This window comes from Pelobates fuscus, chromosome 5, assembly GCF_036172605.1.
Source record: "Pelobates fuscus isolate aPelFus1 chromosome 5, aPelFus1.pri, whole genome shotgun sequence".
Taxonomy (NCBI): domain Eukaryota; kingdom Metazoa; phylum Chordata; class Amphibia; order Anura; family Pelobatidae; genus Pelobates; species Pelobates fuscus.
This window is the reverse complement of record NC_086321.1, coordinates 288972881-288994136: the sequence shown is the minus strand read 5'-3', so window position 1 is coordinate 288994136 and position 21256 is coordinate 288972881.

Here is a 21256-nt window from a genome sequence, read left to right as displayed (position 1 = left end):
ACTAATGATTTAAGAGGCCGCCAGAGGCCTATTGGATATTTCTCATGTCAACTGGACATTGTGGCCAGAGGGACTCCTTCCTGTCTCAGGGCTGTTTTTGCTGCGAGGGAACTCATTGAAAGAACCTCAGACCTGGTCCTTGGCCACCCTCTGGTTGTTTTGGCCCCTCATGACATCTCTGCCATCATCAACCAAGTCCAGCTTAAGCACGTGTCTCCGGCCAGACACCTGCGCCTACAGTGTCATCTTCTCTTGCCTGACAACATTTCCATCCAAAGATGTCAGGTGCTTAATCCGTCCACTCTTCTTCCACTCCCTGAGGGGGGTATCTATTATGGATTTATCACAGATGAAACCTACATCTACCTGCTCTGTGGATGTATCAAGAAAGTCATGCATCCACATTTGTCATTTTATGAAGATGAGACACCTCTTTGTGAAGGCCCGGATTACGCCTTCTGCACCATGTGGTACAAGCCGAACATTACTCCTGAACCCTGCTATGAAGATGAGCTTTACCACTGGACCGATGTAAAGCTCACTGCACAAGACTTCTATTGTGACTCTGAAGGCAATAGCATGGTCTTGATCCAGCTACCTCAACAACTTAACTACCTTTACCGTCATTGGGACACTGCTATCCCACATATTCCTGTTACCAAGTTGAAGACAAGGTCATGGAATGATCTTGGGCCCATGGCAAAACTATGGGCCACCATGAATGAAGAACAGCTACAGGAAAATGGTATTGTCAAATACCCAACAACTGACCTTCTAGAAGCATGGCCACGCCATTTCCTGGAAAAGGAATTTCAAGATCTGGTCATAAAGAATGATTATGACCCAGAAACACCTCATGACTGTTTTGAACAGATGAAAATGGAAACAGTGCACTTACCAACTGTGCATGAGAACCCATTACCAGATCCGGATTTTACCCTGTTTGTGGACGGATCAAGATATGCCGATGAAGGAGGAACATATCACACAGGATATGCCGTAACCACAACAGATGAAGTTATCAAATCATCATCCTTACCGCCAGCAATGTCTGCACAAGAAGCTGAATTACAGGCTCTGACTTCAGCATGCAAAATTTCCAAAGGAAAACGTGCCAACATCTATACAGACTCAAGATATGCTCTGGGTGTGGCACATGACTTCGGCCTAATTTGGAAGACAAGAGGATTTCTTACCACCGCCGGTACACCAGTCAAACACAGCACTGCAATCAAGGAGCTAATGGATGCCCTCCTACTCCCCAAGGAAGTGGCCGTTTTGAAAGTCAAGGCCCATGGGAAATTGGATACAGATGAAGCAAAGGGCAACCATTTGGCTGATCAGGCTGCTAAGCTAGCGGCCAGGGATCTACAGGAAGTGGATGAAGAAGTGTCCGGACAAGAAGAAGAAGTCCCTATTTTTGCTCTGCAAACTCTTCCTACTGATTTGCGAATTTTACAAGAACAGCAAGCTGCAGTCACTCCTGAAGAAATCCAGAAATGGAAAAAGAAAGGAGCTGTCCAAAAGGACGGAATATATTACAACAACTTCAAATTTTGTCTTCCCAGAAATTTGTACCCAGCAGTGGTCCAATGGGCACATGGGCCTGCACACCTGTCAAAAGAATTGATGGCCGCCCTCACACAGAAGTATTATGAAGCACCTGGAATCACAACATTGATCAATAGCTTCTGCAAGGCCTGTGTCATTTGTGCAAAATGCAATCCAGGAAGACCAATTAAGGTGCCTGCGAAACACCTGGCAAAGCCCATGTACCCCTTCCAGCGAATTCAAATTGACCACATCCAAATGCCCAAGAGTGGGCCCCATGAATATGCACTAGTAATAGTGGACATGTTCTCAGGCTGGCCAGAAGCCTACCCAGTGGCCAATATCACTGCAAAAACAACCGCAAAGCGCCTACTTACAGATATTGTATGTAGATTCGGACTCCCAGAAGTTATTGAGAGTGATCAAGGCCCAGCCTTTACAGCAACTGTGACTAAAGAAATTTGGACTGCTCTAGGGGTGACTCTAGCCTTCCATACCCCTTACCACCCACAAAGTAGTGGTAAAGTGGAGCGCATGAATGGCACTCTAAAAACCAGAATGTTAAAAATGTCACAAGAAACAAAGATGCCCTGGCCAGAAAGCCTACCAATAGCTCTATTCAGTGTTAGGCACACACCTAGAGGGAAGCATTCACTGTCCCCATATGAGGTTCTATTTGGTACAGCACCCAGACTAGGTTGTTATTATCCGCAGCAGTTGCAACTCCAATCAGATGTTTTAGTAGACTATGTAACTGAACTTGCAAATGTCCTAAACAAAATACATGCCCAAGTTTTCTCTTCAATTCCAGATCCCGAATTGGATACAGGTTCCCATAACCTACTTCCCGGAGATTGGGTCCTGGTCAAGAAGTTTGTGCGGAAAAATACCCTGGAACCAAGATTTGACGGTCCATTCCAAGTTCTCCTGATTACCGCAACCTCCGTCAAATTGGCCGGTAGGCCAAATTGGATCCACGCTTCCCACTGCAAGAAATCTCCTGCCCCAGAGGAAGCGAATATCGCACAAACATGTATCTCTGGTACATCTTCTCCTTAATTAGCCTTATGAAGGCCCAGCAAGTAGCCATTACCAAAGACATTAGTGGGTACACCTTCTGGTATAATTCATCATGCACCCAGGTGGCTACTTATACCTTTGACTACTGTGATATTGTAGAATGCCCATTTCCCACACCACAAATCCAGAGCATCTATAGAGATATCCCTCATTCGAAAGACCCATATGTTTGTGTAGTTGATAAACAATGGGGGCACAATTGTGATCATTGGGGGGCGGCGGGATGGAATGCCGGGCCTGCCTGGGGTTACAAACCAAAAAGTGCCGTATCTAAAGTAGATGATCATGGTAGATCCCTCCTCCAGAGGATGACTTTGAGAAAGCCTGGAGGGAGTACACCAATGAAATTAATTCTTAATATTGAGCATCCAAGCCCAACAGATGCAGACCAGTATGTGATGGGAATGTATTGGAAAAAGGGTTCCTATAAAAAGTTAGGGCATTTCTACCTTAAAGATATGTGCAACTCTTCTGAGTGGCAAGGGGCCACCCATATGGTCCCTAACCCATTAAAACCTCATATCCAGACCTTTCAAGACATGATGGCCATTGCTAACCCCACTTTTGAAGATACCATGGCCGCTGAAACAGGTTTTAATGATGTAAATTTATGGTTAGAATGGATGAAATATAATGCTAATAAGCATAATAGAACCGCATGTTATGTGTGTGGCGGTGCCCGGCCTCACCTGGGTACCGTACCTTTAATCCTACCCGTAGATATAGAAGAATGTGTTTTAAGCCTTTTTGCCTATCACTATAATTTTAACAGGTCCATATGTATTGCATGGACAAAGGAGTATCCTCTTCTAGCCAAAGACGTCAAACCCCCTGATGGTATTACCGTATATAAAGGTAATTACACTTGCTATGCCATGTACGATGGTATTGGTAAATTTGTAGGTAACTTTTCCAAAGGTTATTGTGCTACATACAGAACTGTCCCTGTACGCTTGCTGCAACATCACACTAGGTCGCTAGGAGACATTTACTGGTTGTGTGGGGATTTACAGCTAAGATCCAGAATGGACACAGCGTGGTGGGGGGAGTGTACGTTGACTAAGGCCATTATGCCTATACACATTATCTCTGACACACACCTCAACACCCATGGGCCCAGCCACACTAAGGTTAAACGTGAAGCCCCAGTGAAAGGAAGTTTTGACCCTCACATTTACATTGATGCCATTGGGGTGCCTAGGGGGGTACCCAATGAGTTTAAAGCAAGAGATGAGGTTGCTGCAGGATTTGAATCAATTTTTACCATAGTTACTGCAAACAAGAATTTAAACTGGATAAATTATATTTATTACAACCAACAGCGTTTCGTTAATTATACCAGAGACGCCCTCCAGGGGTTGGCCGAACAGCTGCAGGCCACATCCCAAATGACTTTTCAGAATAGAATGGCCCTAGATATGATCTTAGCAGAGAAAGGAGGGGTTTGTAAAATTTTGCCCGACACTATGACATGTTGTACATATATCCCAGAAAATACAGGCCCTAATGGTAAAGTTACATTAGCCATAGAAAAATTAAATGATCTGTCTGAAGAGTTAAAAAGGAATTCTGGGATAAAAGATCCTTGGGAAAGATGGTTTGGTTGGATGACAGGATGGCAAAAGGCTTTAATGCAGATTGGTATGGCTATACTAATTTTTCTTTTTATTTTTGCTCTTCTCTTTTGTTGTGTCCTCCCATGTCTGAGAAAATCCCTCATGAAGACTGTTGACCAAGCGGCACCCACTTTTACCCATCTCGAAGTTGATGACCAAGAATTTCAAGACATCAACTCACCCTGTCTGCCGCTGCAAATTATCCCCTTTGTTGATAAAGTGCAGGAATTCTAGGAAGGGACTAGATTAGGGACAGCATCTGTCAGTGAATGGTAAAGGCCCCATGTGGAGAAGTGGTGGGTTAGCTGCCATGGGATACCCTTGGGTGTGAAGCGTTCGAGAGCCATACTGACGGATGGTTAGCCTATTAGGGTCAGATCTAGGGACAGCCTTGCACTTTGCATTAACATCTAGCTAGCGGCCACGGGGTTTCTGTGCCTTTGGGTTAACACGTCTTCTGATACTAACATAATAAAGTTTTATCTCTTAGAATCTAACATTTCATAGGGGGGACTGATGTGGAATTATTAAAAATCTTTATTGTACTTGTATTGAATTATTGTACTAACTCCATTTTAACTTTATACTGTGACTTCTTCAATCCTCCATTTTGTCCTCCTAACCTGACTTCTTCAATCCTCCATTTTGTCCTCCTAACCTGACTTCTTCAATCCTCCATTTTGTCCTCATGACTTAACTTGTTCATTTTAAAACTACATTACGTGACTGAACTTCTCAACCCAATTAGTACAGTAGACAAAGACTGTGTTTTCCTACAAGGACAAATACCAGGAGGTGCTGGTTACTCCTTAAGACTTGCCGGCTACTCCTTAGAATTTGTAAGATAGTATAGTTTGAAGGCCATAGAACACAGTAGTAATGAAATGTTCTATTCATAAGAGACCTTGCACCTGGACATAAAGCCTGATATCATTGACCGTGTAAAATGACGCTTAGGACCCCCTTATCCCCCCCGTGTCCAGAATAATCCCACCTCTGATGGGTGGGCACGGGACTAACCTCTTAATTTTACGAACCAATAGGTAAGACACTAACCCCGTCACTTAACAATTAATCCAATTGATGATGTTTATTTGCTGATATTCTAATAATCAATGATGACGCAAAATGCCTCTTAAAAGGGCCTGCGCGCCCGCTTTTACTTCACTTGCCAATAAACTTTCTCGAAGTTATTTTAACCTGAACCTTGCGTGTCAGACTTAATTACTTCAGCGTATATACGCAATCTAATTTTATGGATTTGGACAGGAACAGATAGACTTTGAACATTTTGGTTTACTTTCAAAAAGTACCATAACAGCAGCCTAACCCACCAAGGGGAGACTGTAAGCCCCACACCAGCGCAGATGGGACCGTGGTCTCTGCGCCCAAGTTACAGGGAGCTGAAGGAGCCGTCCTCCCTCCCCAGCGGCAGTGTGATTTGTTGGGAATTGGGAGCCCGGTCTCCATTCCCCAGCGGCAGAGTATCCAGCAGGGAATAGAGAGCCCAGCCCCCTTTCCCCCACAGCAGGACTCTGTGCTGGGAGGAGAGACAGTCGGTCTCCCTCCGCAGAGACGGGAAGTATGCATGGGAGAGGAGATTGTTACCACCTCTCCCCAGCGGCGGATCATTAATGTACAGGGAATAGAGAGCCCAGTCTCCATTCCCCAGCGGCAGAGTGTTCTAATGGGAGAGGAGCTGGTTACCACCTCTCCCCAGCGGCAGCTTAATGTACCAGGGGGAGACTGTAAGCCCCACACCTGTGCAGATGGGACCGTGGTCTCTGCACTTCCAGCACAGGGGGTAGGGACGGTCGGTCCTGCCCCCCCACAACAGGGCTGTTTAGCCAAAGGGGATACAGTCTGTCTCCAGCAGCAGAGCTGTGTAACTAAAGGGGAGACAGTCGGTCTCCAGCAGCAGAGTTGTGTAACTCAAGGGGAGACAGTCGGTCTCCAGCAGCAGAGTTGTGTAACTCAAGGGGAGACAGTCGGTCTCCAGCAGCAGAGCTGTGTAACTAAAGGGGAGACAGTCGGTCTCCAGCAGCAGAGCTGTGTAACTCAAGGGGAGACAGTCGGTCTCCAGCAGCAGAGCGGTGTAACTCAAGGGGAGACAGTCGGTCTCCAGCAGCAGAGCGGTGTATTTAAAGGGGAGACAGTCGGTCTCCAGCAACCAGGCTCCAACCAGACTACTCCCGTGGTAGTGCTGGCAACAGGACAGAGTACCGCTGGTCTCTGCCCCCTCAGCAACCTACCAAGGCAGCCTACCAGTCCCCCACACAGCCGTGGTGAGGCACCTGAACCTGGACAAGATTCTCCCTCACCCAGGTGTAGTAACTGTTTATTGTGGGTGGGCTGCTCTGCTGTTTCTGTCTTGTGGGTGGGCTGCTGGACTAACAAGGGCACTGACCGGCAGGAGGTCAAGTACCCTGTTAGTCTGGGGGGTAAAGGGGAGAAGTGTGGCGAAACCGACCTCGCCACGTGTCCTTGGAGGGGGCTGATTGCCCGCCTGTTGCCTTTGGACTATGGACCAGACTTTATGGGAATGTGATACCCCAGATAGCCATACCATGGAGCCTATTCATATAATGAAAGACTATGGGAAAGACTTTAGCTCCATGGCAATTGTACTGTGTGAGTAGGATCTGCGCGCTATTCGGTAGTTTTGTGCGTGCAGATCCCAGCTATCTGGGGATAGGTGAAATGTCTGTGTGTTATGTGTAAATGTGACTTTATGTATTTTAAAGTGTTTTATGTTGTTTTGCAACCATGTGGTTAATGGAGTCTGCCTTTAGTCCTGGGTAATTGGATTACTTCTCCAATTAACTCCAGGGCAGAAGGGAGGAAACCAGGGTGCATTGTGGGGATGTTTTTCTGCCAGCCAGAAAGGAACAAAAGATACTTTTAGTAACTTTTGAACGCCTGGTCGGATTCATGCCATTTTTTAATATGTTGTTCCCCTGAATGGATTGATTGTGGATATGTATTTTTATGTGAATGTGATGTATGGTTTTAAAGTTATGAAAGTTGTGTAAAAGTATATTTTACACTGTATGCATAATGGGATTATGTGTCACACTAAGGGGAGGGGATGTGTGGGAGGTAACATCTATGTCATAGGTTCTTTTATGCCTCCCCCTGGGTGTGGCCTGTATGTGTGAGTGGAAATAAAAGCCAGGCTGGATGAGCCAGTCCAGAGTTCCTGTTTTACCCTCAAAGTGATGTGTCGTCTCATTATTGGGGGGAAGGATTTATTGCATGCTGTTCCAGTTGACTGCTAGGAGTACAAGCCTATTCGTATGGTTCCTATTCAATGGTCTACAGCATGCATATGCTTGGGAGAATTTAAAAGGTTTCTCAGATTCGGTGATTGTGGTGTCTGCCAGAGTGCTTGGAGTCCTCAGGAAGCACTAGGAGCATCCATTAACGGAGGTACCCGGTCGGGGTGCCAGGCGATCCGTTACACCTTGTATCCTGCCTTCCAGAGAATGTGTAGTAGATCGTGCGTTGCTTGCTGACATTTTTCTTTTGTAACTGCTGCTATCAACAAGTCATCTACATACTGTAACAATACACACTCTCCTGGGATAGACTCGAAATCCAGTAGATCTTGACTTAGAGCTGAACCAAATAGGGTAGGTGAATTTTTAAACCCTTGGGGCAGTCTTGTCCAAGTCATTTGGCGTTTTGAGCCCGTTACAGCGTTCTCCCATTGGAAAGCGAAAATACATTGACTTTCTGCGGCAATTCGGAGGCAAAAGAAGGCATCTTTGAGATCTAAGACTGTGAAGTAAGTAGCCCCGCCCGGAATTAAAGCAAGCAGGTTATATGGATTGGGTACAACTGGATGTATACTAACAACCGCATCATTGACTGCTCTCAAGTCCTGCACAGGTCGATACTCATCTGTACCGGGCTTTTGAACAGGCAGCAATGGGGTGTTCCAGGGGGAAGTACAGAATTTTAGGATACCATACCGTATGAACTTATCCAGATAGGATTGAATGTTCTTCTTAGCCTTCTGCGGGATGTGGTATTGTCTTAGGCTTACTGGATAAACCCCAAGTTTTAGTTCAATTTTTATAGGTGGAATATTGCGGGCCAGTCCTGGTGGGTTGTTCTCTGCCCAAACTCCTGGTATGTTGAATAATGTCTCATCACTCCTAGGGTTTTGGCTAGTCAACACTGTATAAAGTCGCCACTCTTCTTCCTTTGGTACGGATAAAGTCATAATACCTGAAGGTCCATTAAACTTTAAGGATGTTGTTCCATTTGGTAGGAACGTAATCTGCGCTTGTAATTTTGATAGCATATCACGTCCCAGCAATTGGACTGGACATTCAGGCATATAAAGGAATTGGTGTTTTACTACGTGGCCTCCCAATGTACAGAGTCGACTTTTAAGAACCGGTTTTTCAGCACTTCTTCCAGTTGCTCCTATCACAGTAATAGTCCTTCCAGATGGAGGAGCAACTAGATTAGTCACCACTGAATGTTCAGCACCAGTGTCGATCATGAACGCACTCCTTTTTCCCCCTATTGATACATCGACCATAGGCTCCGCTCGACCAAGGGGGATGGAGCCCGGTCGGTATCAATAGTCCTCCATGACCGTGTCAGCCAATCCTACAAAGTCCCTACCTTCTCTATCGCGGGACCTTTGCGCTGCTGGAATATACCTGTCTTCCCTAACACTTCCTCTGTTCCCATTACTCCCTCTATAACCATTACTCCCTCCGGGGCCTCCTCTACCTCTCGCTCTGCCTCTAAAGTTTCCGTAACCTGACCTAGGTCTGTCTCTCTCAGACTGTTCTCTTCGCGGACACTCATTTCTCCAATGCCCTTCTTCCTTACAGTAAGCGCACTGATTTCTACTTAGAGGTTCCTCATTCCATCTACTATCGCCTCTATCTGGGCCCCGTCTATCTACGCCTGCGATCGCTACCGCTAGCATATCAGCCTTTTTACGCATCTTGCGCTCTTCCTCTTTCTTACTTTCTGTATCCCTGTTCATATAAACCTTATTTGCTACCTCCATTAGTTGGGTGGTGGACATACCTGCAAACCCTTCTAACTTTTGTAGCTTGCGCTTAATATCTCCGTATGCTTGGCTGACAAAGGCGGAATTAACCATTCGGGAATTATCTGCGTCTTCCGGATTAAAGGGGGTATACAAGCGGTATGCCTCCAATAATCGGTCATAAAAGACACTGGGCGCTTTATCGCTTTTCTGGATCACCTCAACTGTCTTCGACATGTTAATAGCTTTCTTTCCTCCGGCTTTCATGCCAGCAATTATAGCGTCTCTATAGGCTCTGAGTTGAACCATATCAGCACCATTTACGTTCCAATCGGGATCAGTGTTGGGATAATGTGTTGCGGCCCATGCTGCTGGATTAGCTTGGTTCAAAGCACGGGCTTTATCTTCTAATGCTTTAATGGCTGCTTGATTTATTCTTGTCCTTTCCTCATTGTTAAATAAAGTCATTAGGTAACTGCTGGCAATCAGCCCATGTCGGATTATGCGTCTGTACTATTGAGGTGAACAGATCAGTCATAGCTTGTGGTTTCTCAGTATACGAGGAATTATGGGTCTTCCAGTTTAAAAGATCGGTTGTGGTGAATGGGACATATACGAAGACTGGGTCAGCGTGTGCCATTTGACCTGCGGCATCGATATAAGCTGACCCGGGATTCAGACGAAGAGGCATCTGATAGTGCTTTAATTGTTGGGCACCAGTCAACTGTCGGGTTTGGATGGGGCTACGTAGAGAGGCGTCAGTCATGGGTTCCGGTCGGGGAGAGATAGGGTATGGGGATGTGGGAGGTTGGTTTTGGGAAAAGGTTGTAAATAAAACACTTCGAGTCGAGCTAGATGAAGCTTGACCGGAAGTCTGAAGTGGCGCCAAATCAGGATATTCGTTTCTAATGGGGGTGGGTTCTGGTTCCGGAAGGGGAGATTTAGTACGAGGGGGGGTGGATCCTGTACTGGAGGAAGAAGCGGAAGTGGATGAGGGTAATGAGGGGAGGGGTGCAGGACTTCCTGCGTTTGCGTCACTTCCTCTTAACGGAAAGTAAGGGGGCGGCAAAGGGATCTCGGACTCAGGGGGCGTGTCCAAAATGGGCCTAACACCAGTCCTAGTGGACGAACAAGTCCTAGCTACCATGAGGCGACACTGCTCCTCGTGGCATGTCTGAAGCCATTTTGGCGAGTCATTTACGGCCTGTCTCCAACAGTCAATATAAGGAAACTGGCCGTAAAGTTCAGGCCTACCTGATACAGCCACGTGTAAGCGCTGTACCAGAGTTGGATCCAAACTGCCACGTGGCGGCCATGCCGCAACCAAAGTAGGCCACTCCCTAGTGCACAAAGTAACCAAACGTACAGGAGACATCTTAACCCCAAAATCACAAGTTTTGAATCCCTTTTTAAAATTCTTCACCATACAACCTAAGGGATCCGGAATCGTTGACTGCGACGCACCCATACTTAACAATGGAACGTCGTCGACAACGAATACTATACACGCGTACTATTCAACAGTCACACCCGTTTCCTCTGGCAACAGCACCACGTGGTACAGTTACCAAGTGAAACGTACACAATAACAATAAACACTCATGGAATTCCCGTACACACACAGCTGTTACACCAGTCACTATATAATCAATATTATGCCCTTTGGCGTAACTATACAGTCACCCACGCTATAATTCTCTATATACGAATTACCCGTCTATAACACACCCCAGTAACATCGTCTTTTACAAATAGCGGTTACAGTACGGTTAGCATAGGTCAAAGCACAAGTTAAGGTCACAATACAATTATTAGTGGTTATGGTGTTAAAACATGCAATTGACGACAATGATTAGTACTTATATACAGTGTCAGTAAATATACAGGGTTATGGTACCGTGCACTATAATACAGCAACACACTATTAACACTCTCGCTAGACGGCTGAGCTCGCGCTATCTAACAAGATATACACTTTACTAAAACAATCGTTAACACATTTACAATTCCCAACTAAACTATTGGCCAGTACCTTGAATGGACTACCTAAAAACAATCTACATACGTTTTGGTTAGCCACACTGCCCAATCACCACATATATAGCGAGCAAGAGGACCGAATTTACACAGACGCCTCTTAGTCGCACTATCAAAAGTCTAGTGGGTTCCAAATTTACACGCCTTCCCACTTAGCCCAGATAGGATGAGAGCTAGCGAACCGAATTTACACAGACGCCGCTTAGTCTCCCGGTCTCTCCGACCTAGCGAACAAAATGTACACCCTAGAACGCTAGTCTAGACAAGACACCGGTGTCCGGCTAGGGCTATTTACACCAGAGCCCCGCCTGACTAACAGAATCAAACGGTCTGACTAAAGAGCGTTCGATCGAGCGGTGCGCCTTCGCTCCTTCCCTCCGACAGAGGGGGCAGATACACAGATTCAAAACCCCTTTGGGCCTACCGCACAATCGGTATACCCCTAGTGGGTCCTGCCGTCTAAAACAGCAGTTGTCTTACCTCCTCGTTCCTGAACCTGAGTTCACACTCATCGACAGGGACACCCCAGCACTTCTCACGTAGAGGCCGATGATCTCCTGGACAACGGCCCAGTGGCGCCGAGACGAAGGGAGATCCACGCAGAAGTTCAGGGGTGCAGCCGTAGAGAACGTGGGCAAAGATAGACCGTCTCACGCCTCTGCCTCTCAGCTACCGTTGAACGATGAGCTTCCCGGCCAATGCACCAAATGATACCGGAGAAACTGACGGAAGCCAAGCACAGAGAGATGGACACAGGTTTCTTCAGGAAGGAAGAGATTCTTTATTGGATCACCGATCGGGACTCAGAGGGACTAGCGTCACCAAAATACCACAAGTTCTGAGCCCCGGACAATAGTGCAGGCTCCTTATATAGGCATATAACTCCTCCCATATTAAGCTCCACCCGCACATTCTCTTAACCAATCAACACAAATAAGAATTAACTTCCTGTTTGACCGCATGGCTTGTCCAGCACAATGGAGGAGGGGAATACTATATCCTGTATTCTTGCACATGCTCCGTACACTACTGATCGTATCTTGCCTCGTGCAACCAACTGATCGATACGTCAGCATATGCACGTACACATGCCACGTGGTAATCTCGGCCTACTAAATTTATTTTTACCGAGATTCCACCACACTACTACTACTAGTTTATCAACACTGACCTTAAAGGGACACTCTAGGCACCCAGACCACTTCTGCTCATTGGAGTGGTCTGGGTGCCAACTCCCACTACTCCTAACCCTGCAAGTGTAATTATTGCAGTTTTTTATAAACTGCAATAATTACCTTGCAGGGTTAACTCCACCTCTAGTGGCTGTCTATTAGACAGCCACTAGAGGGAACGTCCTGGTTTCTAGCACAGGAAACCTGTGCTAGAGCGTCGCTGGACGTCCTCACGCTGTGTGAGGACCTCCAGCGTTGCTCAAAACCCCATAGGAAAGCATTGAAATGATTTTTCAATGCTTTCCTATGGGGAGACGTAATGCGCATGCATGCGCATTAGGTCCCCTCGGCCGGTGGGCGAGATCAGTCTCGCCCACCAGCCGACGCAATGGATAGGAGGAGCGTCGCGGAGGCGGAGACAGCGGCGAGGGACATCGCCGCTGCCTCAGGTAAGTCACTGAAGGGGTTTTTACCCCTTCAGTAACCGGGGATTGGGGGGTGGGAGGGAGAGGGACCCTCTAGTGCCAGGAAAACGGATTGTTTTCCTGGCACTGGAGATTCCCTTTAATCCTTTCCAACATGGTGACTTGCCAACAGCCTCAATTTGCCAGGGAAATCCCTATTTTAGGATCTTGTCCCACCATCCCATCTTTGTTCCCTGATGTCCCATTTTTGGTGGAAGGGAACTATAGACGCGCCCCACTATACTCAGGGCACTAGGACTCTGCAGATGGTAATGAAACTGTGCTTTCTTCATGGTCTACCATAATAGTTGAGCTTCAGGCAGACCCACCCCTTTCGGCAGTGCCATTGGTAAGATTTACATAATTGGTCTGCCCTCTTTTACCTTGCCCACTGGTTTCACCCTTCATGAGATACCAATGTTGGGGGAGGGGGTTATGTATGTACATGCTCCTTCCAGTTCCTCTTTTTCCTAGCCTCCTAATACTGGAACAAACTCCACCATGCATCTTCCTCAAAACTTTTAACAAATTCTTGCAAGCATACCCATTTACAAACACCTTCCCGGCTTCCGTTATTCAAGACTCTCTCTTACCTTCTCAAATTATTCTCTTCTCTCCACCAGTAAACCTATTCACTAACGTTTTCACTTCCAGTTCTAGTCCAGTCTGTTTCTACATGATCCTGATGTTTTACTAAATTATACAATGAATGTGCTCATTTATGACAGTTATACAGATATAATTCATGAAAAGTCCAATGTGTAAGGGTGCTGTATAAGATATATATCTAAAATAAAATGAACACAGTTTCCTTGTGTGTGAAAGTAATTGACAGAATATAACAACAAAGAGTTCCTTGCACCATACGAAGGAGCTGAGTTACACAGTGTTAATGTGGTCTTGTTGCCATGGAAACCATTTCCTGTGTCTGGACATGTTCAGAGCAGCTGGCTTCCCACTTTTATGCAAAACTATAGCAATAGTACATTGCACTGCACTTTTTAAAGCCTGAATATTAAAATGCTTATTATTTTCAAGAGTTGTTTAGCTGGTTAAAGCTGTATTGCAGATTGTAGTGATACAGTGGAGTCGCGCTTATAGTCAATGTCATCTAAACAATAGACTGTGTAAAGGTATGGCAGCCTAGTGGTCTGCTAACGAATTGTGTAGTATTACATTTAAATATTCTCAACACATAGGTAACCTAGCCTAGAAACCAAAAAAGAAAAACATTTTTGTTTAGTTTTTTGCTTTTTTTAATACATGGAAATCACTGTAGTTTTTAAATGTAAATGTATTTATCATTTTTGACATACTGCATGTGAGTAAAGCAATACATATCAAAAGTAGATCAACATGATACTGTGGTGGAAGCTCGGTAGAAATTAAATTTAGTAGACCGAGATTTCCACGTGGCATATGTGTATGTTGGTGTATCAATTAGTCAGTTACACGTAGCTAAGATACAATCAACAGTGTACTGAGCAAGTGCAGGAATGCAGAAACTGAAAACACTTCCCCTCCTCCATTGTTCTGGGTGAGCCATGTGGTCTAACAGGTAAGGGAAGTTAGGCTTTGTTCAGCTGATTGGGTAAAGAGTATATGTGGGTAGAGTTAACTATAGGAGGAGCTATATGTCTATATTATGCATTTACACAGTCAGTTCTGGGCTCAGACTGTTAGTTGTGGTGACGCTAGTCCCTCTGAGCCCCGGTCGGTGAATCGAATAAAGAATCTCTTCCTTCCTGAAGAAACCTGTGTCCACTTCTCTGTGCTTGGCTTCCGTCAGTTTCTCCGGTATCATTTGGTGCAATTGGCCGGGAAGCTCATCGTTCAACGGTAGCTGAGAAGCAGAGGCGTGAGACGGTCTATCTTTGCCCACGCTCCCTACGCCTGCACCCCTGAACTTCTGTGTGGACCTCCTTTCGTCTCGGCGCCACTGGTCTGTTGTCCAGGAGATCCTCGGCCTCTACGTAGTAAGTGCTGGGGTGCCCCCGTCGATGAGTGTGAACCCAGGTTCAGGAACGAGGAGGTAAGATGACCACTGTTTTAGACGGTGGACCCACTAGGGGTATTGGATACCGATTGTGCGGTAGGCCCATAAGGGGTTATTTGTGTATGGAATCTGCCCCCTCAGTAGAGGGAAGGAGCGAAGGCGCACCGCTCATAATTAAACGCCCTGTAGTCAGCCCGTTTAATTTTGGTTTGGAGTCAGGCTGGGTTCTGTGTAAATAGCCCAAGCCGGACACTGGTGTATTTTCTAGACTAGCGTTCTAGGGTGTATATTACGTTCGCAAGGTCGGAGGGACCTGGGAGACTAAGCGGCGTCTGTGTAAATTCGGTCTGCTAGATCTCAACCTATCTTGGCTAAGTGGGAAGGCGTGTAAATTTGGAAGCACTAGATTTTTGATAGAGTATATAGACTAAGAGGGTGCTGTTGTAAATTCCGCCCTCTAGTTCGCTATATGTGGTGTTTGGGCAGCGTGGCTAACCAAAACAGATGTAAATAGTTTTAGGTAGTCCATCGAGGTACTGGCCAATAGATTAGTTGGGAATTGTAAATGTGTTAAAGATTGTTGTAGTAGCGTGTATATCTTGCTAGATAGCGTGAGCTCTGCCGTCTAGCGAGAGTGTGAATAGTGTGTAACTGTATCATAGCGCACGGTACCATAACCATGTATTATAATTACTGATACTGTAAATAACTACTAATAACTGTCGTCTATGTTGTATGTTTAACACCATAACCACTACTAATTGAACTGTGACTTTAAATTGTACTCTAACCAATGCTAACTGTACTATAACTACTGTTTGTAAAGAAGATGTTACTGGGGTGTGTTATAGACGGGTAATTCAGATATAGGGAATTATAGCGTGGGTGACTGTATAGTTTCGCCAAGAGGCGCAGTAATAGTTATTTAGTGACTAGTGTAACAGCTGTGTGTGTACGGGAATTCCCTGTATGTTTTGTTGTATGAGTTTGACCTAGTAACTGTGCCACATGGTGCTGTTGCCAAGGAAACGAGTGTGACTGTTGGAAGTGTGTTTGTTTTGCTTCTGTTGGAGACGACGCTCCGTTGTTAAGTATGGGTGCGTCAGATTCAAAGAAACTTTTAAAAGGGATATAATGTGTGTGATTTTGGGGTTAAATTGGCTCCAAATCACCTGACTACCTTATGTAGTAGAGAATGGCCTCTGTGGTAATCTGCCTTGATTTAAATCTAGTGCAGCGTGTACATGTGGCTGTATCTATTATGCTTGAATTCTATGACCAGTTTCCATATTTTGACTGTTTAAAACAGTTTGTGTTTCTAGATGGTTACCAAAACTGGTTTGTCCATCCCCAATGGAATCTGACCCATCTGACCATCCCTCAACTAAATTATTTAGCAAGAACTGGTGCAGCTGGTATGTCCACCTGTGCTCTATTGTCCCTGGCTCTCAGATGCCTTGCTTTAAGCCCTCCTATTTCTGTGCCTACCTACCCCCCCAACTGGTTCTTTGTACCCTGAGGCTCTTTTTGGTGGAAGGGTATTTTAGTGTTTTTTTATTATTGTTCAGTTTTATTATTAGCAGTCAAAATTGTGAGGAGAATTCTTAATAACAGTAATTGAGTCCACTGATAATACCATAACCACTGAAAACACCACAACCACTGACAATACCATAATCACTGAAAACACCACAACCACTGACAATACCATAATCACTGAAAACACCATAACCACTGACAATACCATAATCACTGAAAACACCACAACCACTGACAATACCATAATCACTGAAAACACCATAACCACTGACAATACCATAATCACTGAAAACACCACAACCACTGACAATACCATAATCACTGAAAACACCATAATCACTGAAAACACCACAACCACTGACAATACCATAATCACTGAAAACACCATAACAACTGACAATACCATAATCACTGAAAACACCATAACCACTGATAATACCATAATCACTGAAAACACCATAACCACTGATAATACCATAACCACTGAAAACACCATAACCACTGATATAAAACTATAATTACTGAGCCTTGTGTGCCTTTAGTAACAGTAAATTAGTTTTGAAATACAACTGGATGAAATGGTCAATGGTATAGGACGCTTGAATACACTTTTACCATTTTTGGTTACTGGTCAGGCTCCTCCTAGCCCTGTCCGAAACATTTTGTTAACCGAGTTACTGACCAGTAAAATTAATTTATCCATTTCCACCTACCTCACCACTCCCCGACCGGAACTTATGACTAAACAACCCTATCTAAGTCCCACCCTAACCTGACAAATGACCGGTGCCCTCCAACTTTGACATTTACAAATGCCACTGCAGCTTACCCCTGGTCCACCACACATTGATATTAATGGTCAATTACAGTTGGCAGACCCTGTATTTGTTTATGTCCCTTTCACCATGACTGATCTGTTTAATTTGAAGACCCATAATTCCTTTACGAAAGCCGACGAGTCACCTAGTGCTTTCTATGAGAGATTGCTGGAGTCATATAGATTATATACTCCTTTTAATACAGAGGCCCCTGAGAACTCTTGAATGAACAACTCAGCATGTGTCAGCCAGACCCAAGGTGATATCAAAAGAAAATTGCTAAAGTTAAAGGGATTTGTAGGAATGTCCATATCACAGTTAATGGAAATTGCAAGTCAGGTGTATATGAACAGGGAGATTGAAACAAAGCAGGAGGAAGAACGTAAAATGAGGATGAAGGCAGATATGCTAGCTGTAGCTATCATAAGTGTAGAGAGACAGGGAAGGGGGGTGAATAGAGGAGTTGAGAATAGGCTGAGTAAGGGAGGAAGTAGGAATCACTGTGCGTATTGTAGAGAGGAAGGATATTGGAAAAGTGACTGCCCACAGAGGGAATATAAAGCAAGTTATAGATAAGACAAGAGAGATGGTTACGAGATGGTTACAGAGGTGGCTATAGAGAAAGTCTTGGAGGGAATGACAGTAGTAACAGAGGAGGTGTTCAGGGAAGTAGATACTATTCCCCTACCCAGAGATTAAGGGATAGAGAAGATAGAGATTTTGTCGGTCTGGCTGACACTGTCATGGAAGACTATTGATACCGACTGGGCTCCATCCCCCTTTAGCCGAGTGCAGCCTATGGTCGATGTATCAATAGAGGGAAAGAGGAGCTCTTTCATGATTGACACTGGTGCTGAGTACTCTGTGGTAACTAACCTAGTTGCTCCTCCTTCAGGAAGACTATAACTATTATAGGAGCTACTGGGAAAAGCGCTGCTAGACCAATTCTCAGGAGTCATACTTGTATTCTAGGAGGCCATTTTGTTAAGCACCAGTTCCTATATATGCTGGAGTGTCCAGTTCAGCTTCTAGGACGAGATCTATTATCAAAGCTTCAAGCCCAGATAACTTTTAAACCCAACGGATCAACGTCTCTGAAGTTTAATAGATCACCAGACATAATATCAGTATCGGTGCAAAGGGAAGAAGAATGGCACTTCTACTATATAATAACAAATACAGACCCTAAGAGTGATGAATCCTTATTTGACATTTCAAGAATATGGACAGATTAATCCTCCAGGACTTGCTCGCAATATTCCACCAATACACATTGAATTGAAGCTTGGAGCGTATCCTGTTAGCCTTAGTTAGTACCATATATTATAGAGGGCTAAGGAAAATATACAAACCTATGTGGATAAGTGTGTAAAGTATGACATCCTAAAATTCTGTACCTCCCCTTGGAACACTCCATTATTACCTGTTCAGAAGCCGGGATCAGATGAGTATCATCCTGTACAAGATCTAAAAGCAGTTAATAATGCAGTAGTCAATATACACCCAGTGGTACCCATCCCCTATAATCTGCTTGCTTTAATACCAGGTGGGGCAACCTACTATACCTTCCTAGACCTCAAAGATGCTTTCTTTTTTTTCTGGGTTACTGCTGAAAAATTATGTATGGGCATTTACCTTCCATACTCAGTAATTTAGGAGGAGATTTATGTCAGTTTGATGATGGAATTACTCGGCTGTAGGTGGCTGAGTTGAGTAAAACTATGATGAAGGTACAGAAATAGGTGCAAGATAGGTTACCTGTGAACATATATCCACCTGTTCATTCTTACCATCCAGGGGATCAAGTGTGGATAAAAGAATGGAACACTGTTCCATTAGGTTCCAAGTGGAGAGGTCCCTATGTTGTTCTTTTATCTACCCCAACAGTTGTAAAGGTTGTAGAAGTGACTCCGTGGATTCATCACTCTAGGGTAAAAACCAGCGGCAGATTCCTGACAAGCTACCATAGAGCCAGAGAATCCTTGCAAGATCCGGTTAAAGTGTGTGACCCAGTTGGATTAAAAGTGTTTTTTGCGAAGAGAATATTGTTAAAAGGGAACATCAACAAAGATCTACAAGTAGGTGTTTTGACGGCCACAATAAAGCCTGACCTCCTACCAACGTTAAGCCAGAGGAAAAACCTCTGTGAAGAAAAGTGAGGATCAGGAAGGACTCCATTCCCTGCAGCCCTCACATCCTGGAAGCTGAGGTGCCATCGCACGGTCGAAGAGTCAGGACAAAGATGTCAGGAGTGATGTGTTTGATACTGTGTATATTTGTGTTTTTAATTATTCAGGAAGGTAGATTTACCGACATACCAGGCTGTGAGGTTTGCATTAAGACTACGAAAACAGGCAATCATATTTCCCAGACCCTTATTTGGCATTCACAATATGAGTGTAAAGGACATGTATCTAAGTGTAGATACTTGAGTATAGATTATAGTGTATGCCATCTAAGAGCAGGAGAACCTAGGTGTTTTAGTCCAGAGTATCAACCCCGTACAATTTGGTTGACCCTTCGGAATGGAGACTCACAGGGGACCCTGATAAATAAGACCATACTAGAAACCGTACATTCTTCAGGTGTTCTGCTATTTGATGCATGTAAGGCGATATCAGGTGGTAGGAAACCGTGGAATGTATGTGGTAATCTTAAATGGGCAAGAACGTATGGGTCTAATGATAAATACAATAAGGAAAAAATTACACCGAGAGGCCTACGGTTTTCAAAGGATCCTTCCTTTGATCAAGAGGAAGAAGACTTTATGACTGAGTGGAACAACAAATTAGAAAGTTTTTCCTTTGGGCTAATGGATCTAATTATTGAAAGACGCCGACATAATCTGGCAAAACTAGATAATAAGATAAATGAACTACAGAATCATCTAATTAACAATACCTCCTCAGAGGAATACACCTCCATTACGGAGGATATAAGAACCAATTTAGAAAATTTTGAAAAAACTGTTATTGAAGTCAAAAAGAGGAAATATTTGAGAGATAAAAATGACTACGCTAACAACAGAGTCAGAACATATTCCAAATATAATCAAAATGATTTTCAAAAAACAAGGTATCCGAAAAGAAACATTTCGGATAGGAGTACTACCTATCACACAAACAATTACAAAGGCCCCGCTGTTAGGAGTTATTCCAACAGAGACACCCTTACTTATAAAGAACCTCAAACAAAAGCAATAAATAGATCAAATTATCAACCAAGGGACAACTATAGCCGTAGTAGAAGAGATTATATCTCTCCTAACAGTAAAAGAAACGACCATGGGAATGTAGGTGATACATATAGATGGAAAAAACAGGCTGTACATTTTGATAAACATCAATCAGACTCCAATAGATCCAAGAGAAGAGTGGAGGACAATGTCCTCTCATACAACAGATTCTCACATTTAGATCGGTCACCAAGACAGGAGGATTTTTGGGAGCTTCAGGAGAGGGAAAGATACAAATGCTCCCCACTAGGAAAGAGGAGGAGATCTATAGAAGAAGGGGAATTAGAGGAGGAATGTCTCTACAACAGAGGAAAAAGAGACAAAAAATAGTCAAAAATGGTATCTTCAACCTTACGGATAGAGTACTTTCAAAATCACAACAGTCACTACTCGAGAAAGGCCTCAAATTCGCCCCGACTAGGACATTAGATAAATTTAGTACCTATCTGGACCTAAATAGGTTCAAAAGGAAAATGTGTTTGAAGAATTTTTTCCATAAGAAGCCATCTTTAAGACCTATGACAAGTGAGGATAATGACGAATTCGTACATACCGAGCTTAAAGATAAATCCCACTTCTTCCCCAAGTTTTGCATCTCTAATGAGATGGCAACATTCGAAAAAATGGTTATGAAGGACATTAAACGTATCAAACCTATTGGTGAAAACGAATACAATCTTACCTTTCAAGAGAGAGATAGCTTAAAGAAATTCAAGAATGATGACACACTG